The following is a 9,671-nucleotide window of genomic DNA, read 5'->3' as shown; positions in this document are numbered from 1 at the left end:
TGACTCAGCAAATTTTTAAAATTTTCTTTATTACTATTACTACTTCTTTGGTTGTGCTAGGTCTTCATTGCTGCGTGTAGGCTAGTCATAATGGGTGGGGGTCACTACTCTTCATTGTGGTGTAGGGGCATCTCACTGTGGTGGCTTCTCCTGTTGCAGAGCACAGGTTCTAGGCTCATGGGCTTCAGTAGTTGAAACACTTGGGCTCAGTAGTTGCAGCTCACAGGCCCTAGAGTGTGTGGGCTCCCATAGTTGTGGTGCACAGGCTTTAATTGCTCTGCAGCAAGTAGAATCCTCCCAGACCAGGAATTGAATCCACGTGCCCTGCATTGGCAGGCAGACTCCCATTCATTGTACCACCAGGAAAGTCCAGTAAATGCACTAAAAAGTCATTAAATTGTACACAAAATAGGTGGAACAGTGTGGGGAATGTAGGGCTTCCCTGGTGGCTCAGAGGGTAAAGCGTCTGCCTGCAATGCAGGAGACCTGGGTTCAATCCCCGGGTTGGGAAGATCCCCTGGAGAAGGAAATGGCAACCCACTCCAGTACTCTTGCCTGGAAAATTCCGAGGACAGAGGGGCCTGATAGGCTACAGTCCATGGGATCACAAAGAGTCACACATGACTGAGCAACTTCACTTCATATACTGATATATCATAACTAGACTTAAGATCAGTTTGAAATGTATAGAAATATAGAATGACTATCTTGTGGAATAGGAACTAACATAGTGTAGATCAATTATACTTCAAAAGCAAACAAACTCATAGAAAAAGAGATCAGATTTGTGGTTACCAGAGGAGACGGATGGGGTGAGGAGAAATGGATGCAGGCAGTCAAAAGGTACAAGCTTCCAGTTATAAGTAAGTACTAGGGATGTAATGTATTAATACAACTTGAAAAACAGAATTAACACTGCTATATGTCATATATGAAAGTTGTTAAGAGAGTAAATCCTAAGCGTTCTCATCACAAGGAAAAATTTTTTCTGTCTTTAATGTTGCATCTGTATGAGATGATGGATGTTCACTAAACTTGCGATAATCATTCCATGACATAAGTATATTATACCATTACGTTGTACACCTTAAACTTATACAGTGTTGTATATCAATTATATATAAGTAAAATTGGAAGAAAAATATTCTAATGTTAAAAATGGGCGTATCTTATGGTATGTAAAGTATACCTCAATACCATTGTTTAAAAAAATAAATAAAAATTGTTAAACAGTTACATTTTACACAACACCAGCCCCTCCTTTCTCCAGCTCAGCTGATCGGGGTGCCTTTGTGGTCTTAAGCCCTGTGAGGCCGCTACAGGTCAATCAGTTCACTGGAGGGATGGCAGGGGTACCTTCAACTGCACTGCCCGGGTTTCTATTAATACTACTCTTAAACCTGAATGGACATTGTGCAGAGATGCTGGGCCATCCAGGGGACAATTCCAACCAAATGCCTGCTGAATCCGACCACAGCAGATGGATCTTACACACTTCTGGGTTGTGCCAGGACAGTCACCCTGGGGGTAGGGATGGGGTTCAAGTGGGAAGAGGGGTTCTTTTGGTCTCAAGCAGTTGGCATTCTGTTCTGATTTCAGGAGTACTGATTCCCTGAGAATCATTCCAATCTCCTTTCCCCCATAATCCCAGTTTGCTCTGTTTTCTTTCTTAAACCAAAAATATTTTCAGAGTAGTCACAGTGTATACCAAGCCCTGAATTTATTATTATTATTATTTATGACTTATTATTATTAGTTAACAAACATATGGCACTTATTCAATGCCAGAGACTCTTCTAAGTGCTTTACAAATGTTAACTCATGTAATCCTTATAAACATATGCGATTGGTATACTATTACTATCCCCATTTTAACAGATGAGGAAGGAGTAACTTGTCCAAGCTAACAATTGCAGAGCTGGGATGTGAAGCCAGGCTGTACTCTAGAGTCTGTGCTCTTAACTGGTACACAGCAAAAGCATCATTATTTTTAATTCTGCAAATTACTTAGTGAAGTTAGTGCTTCCGTCTCCACTTAAGAACAAAGAAACAGGTAGGATTGAACCTAGATTTTTCAGTTGAAGGCTTTTATTCCATTATATTATAACTCCCTTTTCTCAGGTTCTTCTTCTATACGAGTGGTTCTCACACTTAAATGTGCATCAGATTCCCCAGAGAAATCCCCAGAATTCTGGGCCCTACCCTTGGAGTCTCTGATTCAGCAGCTCTTGGTTAGAGCCTGAGAATCCACAGGGCTAGCAACTTCCCAGGTGACACTAATGCTTCTGGTCCGGGGACCATACTTTGAGAGACTCTGCTGTCCATCAATCCACTCCAACTAACCCCACCCCAGGAATATCACTGTAAAGTGATACTAAAATCAGAGAACAAGGTTTTATTATTAAATTAGTTATGGGCTGTTCAGGCTAACACCTGGGGCAGAAAATATTGGGCCCACATATTTTTTGTTCTGCCACCTTCAGTTTTAGGTAGGGGTGGATCATCCCCAAAGACTCCTATGCACGTTCAAGCCTGAGACACCTTGCTCTAGTTCACCTCTGAGAGCCTAGATTTCCTTTTGGAAATCTAAATTTCCATTTGGCTTCCACTCACTATTGTACACTTAATAAAACTCAAACTGCCTGAATTTTTATCAACTCCTATGAGGCTTAATGCACAATCACCAGAGATCTGGGATCACAGAGACCTAGGTGAAATCTCAAATCTTTTTATTGGCACTTGAGACTAAGTCATCATGCGTAAATATGGTGGTGGTATGTGTCTCCCTCAAAGCTTTAGCGTGTGGTGATTTGAAGCTTGTAGAAGTGTCCAGCACATATAGGCACTCAGAAAGGGTTATGATGTTACACTCTATGAGCTAAGAAATTGGGGAATTTTTTTTTTTAAAAGAAATGAGAAATGAGACCCCAAACAACAGTGGCCTACACACAACAGAAGTTTACTTCTGACTCACAAAGAAGTCCAAACTGGTGTGGTAGTGCTACTTAATGAAGTCATCAGGGACTCAGGCTTCATCCCTCTTTTTGTTCCATCACCAAGATGGTTCCTGACCAGATTCACTTCCCAGCAAGTGGGAAGAGGGACATGTCACTTCTGCTTATATCCCACTGGCAAGAATTTAGTCATATGGCCACACCCAATTTTATGGAAGCCTGGGAAAGGAACCTTACTAAAAATCAAGAGTTTCACAATGAAGGAAACTATAAGCAAAGTGAAAAGACAGCCTTCAGAATGGGAGAAAATAATAGCAAATGAAGCAACTGACAAAGAATTAATCTCAAAAATATACAAGCAACTCCTGCAGGTCAATTCCAGAAAAATAAATGACCCAATCAAAAAATGGGCCAAAGGACTAAACAGACATTTCTCCAAAGAAGACATACAGATGGCTGACAAACACATGAAAAGATGCTCAACATCACTCATTATCAGAGAAATGCAAATCAAAACCACAATGAGGTACCATCTCACTCCAGTCAGAATGGTTGCTATCAAAAAATCTACAAACAATAAATGCTGGAGAGGGTGTGGAGAAAAAGGAACCCTCTTACACTGTTGGTGGGAATGCAAACTAGTACAGCCACTATGGAGAACAGTGTGGACATTCCTTAAAAAACTAGAAATAGAACTGCCATATGACCCAGCAACCCCACTGCTGGGCATACACACCAAAGAAACCAGAATTGAAAGAGACACATGTACCCCAATGTTCATCGCAGCACTGTTTACAATAGCCAGGACATGGAAGCAACCTAGATGTCTATCAGCAGATGAATGGATATGAAAGCTGTGGTACATATACACAATGGAGTATTACTCAGCCATTAAAAAGAATACATTTGAATCAGTTCTAATGAGGTAGATGAAAATGGAGCCTATTATACAGAGTGAAGTAAGCCAGAAAGGAAAACACCAATACAGAATGCTGCTGCTGCTGCTGCTGAGTTGCTTCAGTCATGTCCGACTCTGTGTGACCCTATAGACGGCAGCCCACCAGGCTCCCCGTCCCTGGGATTCTCCAGGAAAGAACACTGGAGTGGGTTGCCATTTCCTTCTCCAATGCATGAAAGTGAAAAGTGAAAGTGAAGTTGCTCAGTCAGGTCCGACTCCTAGCGACCCCATGGACTGAAGCCTACCAGGCTCCTCCGTCCATAGGCTTTTCCAGGCAAGAGTGCTGGAGTGGGGTGCCATTGCCTTCTCTGCCAATACAGTATACTAACGGCTATATATGGAATTTAGAAAGATGGTAACGATAACCCTATATGCGAGACACCAAAAGAGACACAGACGTATAGAACAGTCTTTTGGACTCTGTGGGAGAAGGCGAGGGTGGGATGATCTGAGAGAATAGCACTGAAACATGTATATTATCATATGTGAAACAAATTGCCAGTCCAGGCTCGATGCATGATACAGGATGCTCAGGGCTGGTTCACTGGGATGACCCAGAGGGATGGGATGGGGAGGGTGGTGGGAGCGGGGTTCAGGATGGGGAACACATGTACACCCGTGGTTGATTCATGTGAATGTATGGCAAAAACCACCACAATATTGTAAAGTAATTAGCCTCCAATTTAAATAAATAAATTAAAATAAATAAAAATAAAAATCAAGAGTTTTCTTATCATAAAAGAAAGGGACAGTGAGTACTGGGGGACAATTTGCATTTTATTTCTCTATTTGATCTAGATAGGCTAGATGCCAGGTAAGAAAGTGAATAGACTGGGAGGAGGACAAATACAAGTAAGGAAGAGTACTAGTCCCAGCAGGCAATGAGTTCTGAGCAGGGTTCAGCATGTTGTGAGCAGAAAGCAAGGCAGAAAGTCAGATGAAGGACATCAGGACAAGGCTGGTTGCCACTCAGCCACAGAGCACTGACAGACAAGCCCTCAAGTATCTTCTGGCCTTGATGGGCTGAGCCAGCCAATGGGAGGCAAACTATCGGGAAAAGAAAGGCAAGGGAGGGCTTGGATGCGGACAAGGTCCTGACCTTCCCAGGATCCAAGTCTCCTCAGCCACCACCCTATCCTGTCACCATCTCTGGCCTGAACCTCAGCAATGAGATTCTAAACTTGTCTCCCAGCCCCAGCCGTGGGTTTTCAAATGGTTTTAGTAAGTCCTCTTTTGCTTCAGTGAAAAGACCTGGAAATTGGTGTTGGTGGTTTGTCCCAAAGACCTTGCCTCTCACGTTCAAACTTGCTTCTCCTCATTTGTGCTTATCTAGGGTGTAATGCAGAGAATGAGATGGCACCCCACTCCAGTACTCTTGCCTGGCAAATCCCATGGATGGAGGAGCCTGGTGGGCTGCAGTCCATGAGGTCGCTAAGAGTCGGACACGACTGAGCGACTTCACTTTCACTTTTCACATTCATGCAATGGAGAAGGAAATGGCAACCCACTCCAGTGTTCTTGCCTGGAGAATCCCAGGGACGGGGGAGCCTGGTGGGCTGCCGTCTATGGGGTCACACAGAGTTGGACAAGACTGAAGCGACTTAGCAGCAGCAGCAGCAGCAGCAGCAGGGTGTAATGACTTGGCTTGACTTTCCCATCTCCCAGCTCTCCTGTGTGGCCTCAACCTGTTCCTTATGTCCACATCCATAGCACCCCTCTTGACATTGACATTTGAAGCCCCACTATGGAGCCCACAAAGGGATACCTGCACAGCACCAGCACATCATTCTGTGAGCCACACTGTCTCTCCCTTGCACCTGGCAGTACCATCTCCTTTATTTAGGGAATCCTGCCAAGTAGAATGAGGCACGACAGTGGCCTGCAGCCCAGGTGAGTGCCGTCAGGTGCACTATCTTTCAGTAAGGAAGCATAATGGTTTTGTAGGCTTGTGGAAAAGTGATATTATACTTACGTAAGATGTAACCTCTGGAGGAAAGTGGGTGAAGGGTCTAATCAGACCTTTCTATTGTATCTTTGTAACTTCCTGTAAATCTATAATTATTTTCAAACAAAAAGTTTGTGAAAAAGCAAAAGAGGGTGGGGGAGAGAGAGGAAATGTCATATAAATTGCCTGGGGGATTTATTAAGAGGCAGATTCAGTAGGGCTTGTAGAGGGCCTGAGACTGTTTTTTAACAAGCTCCCCCAGCCCAGGGATCAAACCCAGGTCTCCTGCATTGCAGGTGGATTCTTTACCAGCTGAACCACAAGGGAAGCCCAAGAATACTGGAGTGGGTAGCCTATTCCTTTTTCAGTGGATCTTCCCGACCCAGGAATTGAACTGGGGTCTCCTGCATTGCAGGCATATTCTTTACCAACTGAGCTATCAGGGAAGCTCAACAAGCTTCCAGGGGATGACAAAGTTGTTCACAGACCTTCCTTTGAGCATCAAGGTCATAGAATAGGCTTTTCTAATGAAATGTTTCTGTCAGCCAAAAATTAACATGCTTAAAAATATATATATATATAAATATATATAAATATAAATATAAAAATATAAATATATATATAAAATATATATAAAATATATATAAATATAAATATATATATATATATATATATAGGTCAATTCCATACCATTTCCAAAATTCTTGACTGGGCACAGTTACTGTATAAAACACATCCTATCACCTCTGGTTTATCTCCATCATCAAGTGTAATATCGATAGTTCTTTCACACTCCTGCTGAAGTCTTACAATGGAGTTAGGTACTTCCCAGCTCTGAGTCCCTCTGCCTGAGCCAAAAGTGGCCCAGACCCCTCCATGACTGTTTAGGCCCAATAGAAAGTTATCTTGACAGTTCCTTGGGCCTTCGCCATGGGAATAAGGGTCTGCCTTTCAGGAGCCTAAGCCCTTGTGACCTAAAATTTTCCTGGCAGCATATTCCTTTGGGAAAAGGGCTGTACCGTTCTGTCCTGCATTAACTGAGGTGCTAGCCATGTGACTGGCGCAGGCCAGACTCCTACCATCACAGACAACATGGGGAGCAGGCAGAATCTGGGAGGAAGCTTCAGGAAAGATCAGGACTGGCTTCATGCTTCAGGTGTGGAAAACTCAAAAACAGGTGAAAAGGACCCAGAAAAGGGATTACAAACTGCCTTTGACTGGTCTTTATCTACAAGAAGGAGATGGGTGTGTTGGGTGTAACAAGCCAAAGAAAGAGACACTCACTGCCTTTCAAATGTTCTGTCTTCTTCCTAAATTTTATATGAACTCAAATCTGCATTCACTGCCCCAGAGGAAACTATTCCTGTGACAATTTGCTACTGACATAAAGTTTAGAATTAAAAATAATCTCAGTCCCCTATGTATCCATCAACGGGTGAATGAATAAAGAAGATGGGGTATCCCAGCTGTAAAATTAGTAAGTCTTGAAAGATGTAATGTACAACATGGGTTCTAGAATTAATAATATTGTATTGTATACTTGAAAGTGGCTAAGAGAGTAGATCTTAAGCATATTCATTACAAGGAAAAAAATTCTGTAACTGTGTATGGTGATGAATGTTAACTAGACTTGTGATCATTTCAAAAATACACAAATACTGAATCTTTATATTATACAACTGAGACTAATATAATGTTATATGTCAACTATATCTAGATTTTTAAAGATATAAAGAAGTAAATGAGAAATGTATGTGGCATGCCTGGCACATATTTTTAAATTGAACTATTATTGATCTACAGTGTTGTACTAGTTGCAGGTGTAGCAAAGTGATTGGTTATATACATATATTCTTTTTCAGATGCTTTTCCATTACAGGTTATTATAAGACTTTGCACATATTTTTAAGTGTACAGCTCAGTGGATTTTAGTATACTGGCATATTTTTAATGCTAAGAAATATTAGATATTGTAGTTATTATGATTGGTGTCACATAATCATCTGTCAGCTTCCTAGCTTGTCCTTATTCATCTCTGAATCCTAACACCTAGTGCTGTCCCTTCCATATCAGAGGTGCTAAATAAAATGATCTTCATCATCAACCAAAAGATGTGCTACACACACACACACACACGAGTATTATTCAGCCAAGAGAAAGAAGGAAATCCTGCCATTTGTGACAACATGGATGGACCCTGAAGGCATTATGCTAAGTGAAATAAGTCAGACAAAGACACATATTGCATGCTAGCACTTAAATTTGGAATCTGAAAAAAGTCAAACTCACAGAAACAGAGAGTAGAAAAGTTTCCAGGCATGGAGGAAATAGGGAGAGGCTAGTAAAGAAGTACAAAGTTTCAGCTATAAGATGAATAAGGTCTGAGAATCTAATGTAAAGGATGGTGATTATAGTTAACACTTTATTGTATAATTGAAATTTACTAAATGAATAGAACTTAAGTGTCCTCACACACACACACACACATACACACAAAAACCCACTCAAAAAGATAAATATGTAGGTGTTAATTATCTAGATGGGGAAAGCCTTCCACAACATACGCATATGTCAGATCATCACAATGTACACTTTATTTATTTTTAGTACTTACTTTTACTTATTTATTTATTTGGCTGTACCAGGTCTCAGTGGCAACATGTGGACTCTTAGCTGCTGCATGTGGGATCTAGTTCCATGACCAGGGATCGAACCTGAGCCCCCTGCATTAGGAATGTGGAGTCTTAGCCACTGGACCACCAGGGAAGTCCATCACAATGGACTTAAAATATCTTACAATTTTATTTGTCAATTATACCTCAATAAAGCTGAAAAAAATCTCAGCTCATACTTGAATATTCTAAAGGTGCAAAATAAAATCCACAGCAACTATTTTAAACTCTAGAGACTAAAAGAGAAAGTTTAAAAGTGATCTAAAGTTTAAAAATAAAATAAAATTAAAAAAAAAAAAAAAGAAAAAAAAAGTGATCTCTCAGCAATCAGTTCAGTTCAGTCACTCAGTCGTGTCCGACTCTTTCCGACCGCATGGACTGCAGCATGCCAGGCCTCCCTGTCCATCACCAACTTCCAGAGTTTACTCAAACTCATGTCCATTGAGTTAAGGATGCCATCCAACCATCTCATCCTCTGTCGTCCCTTTCTCCTCCTTTCTCAGTCTTTCCCAGCATCAGGGTCTTTTCCAATGAGTCAGCTCTTTGCATCAGGTGGCCAAAGTACTGGAGTTTCAGCTTTAACATCAGTCCCTCCATTGAACACCCAGGACTGATCTCCTTTAGAATGGACTGGTTGGATCTCTTTGCAGTCCAAGGGACCCTCAAGAGTCTTCTCCAACACCACAGTTCAAAAGCAACAATTCTTTGGCACTCAGCTTTCTTTATAGTCCAACTCTCACATCCATACATGACTATTGGAAAAACCAGCAATCATAAACCCCAAATTTATTTACATACAAATATATTAAAAAGCACATGTGATTATTCATCTCTTTTTACCCCCTCATCTGGAAGAAAGGATCTGAAATTAAAATGCAACTTAAAGCTTTTTAAAAATTTTTTATTTATTTAATTGGAGGACAATCACTTCACAACACTGTGGTGGCCCCTGCCACACATCGACATAGATCAGCCGTGTGTACACATGTGTCCCACCATCTTGAACCCCCTTCCCACCTCCCTCCCCACCCCAACCCTCTAGGTTATCCCAGAGCACCGACTTTGAGTCCCCTGCTTCATGCATTGAACTTGCACTGGTCTTCTATTGTACATACGGAAAAATACATGTTTCAATGCAAAAA

The 9,671-nt window shown here is 41.5% G+C and overlaps 1 non-coding gene across 1 annotated transcript; it reads left to right on the top strand.

Annotated features, from left to right (window-relative positions):
* The first annotated feature begins 439 nt into the window (after nt 1-439).
* Nucleotides 440-511, top strand: TRNAC-GCA (transfer RNA cysteine (anticodon GCA)). The gene has a single exon. It is a non-coding gene; the product is annotated as a tRNA-Cys (tRNA).
* Nucleotides 512-9,671: the final 9,160 nt, after the last annotated feature.

This window comes from Bos indicus, chromosome X, assembly GCF_029378745.1.
Source record: "Bos indicus isolate NIAB-ARS_2022 breed Sahiwal x Tharparkar chromosome X, NIAB-ARS_B.indTharparkar_mat_pri_1.0, whole genome shotgun sequence".
NCBI lineage: Eukaryota > Metazoa > Chordata > Mammalia > Artiodactyla > Bovidae > Bos > Bos indicus.
The sequence above is the reverse complement of the archived record's forward strand: the minus strand, read 5'-3'. Positions and strand labels throughout refer to the sequence as shown.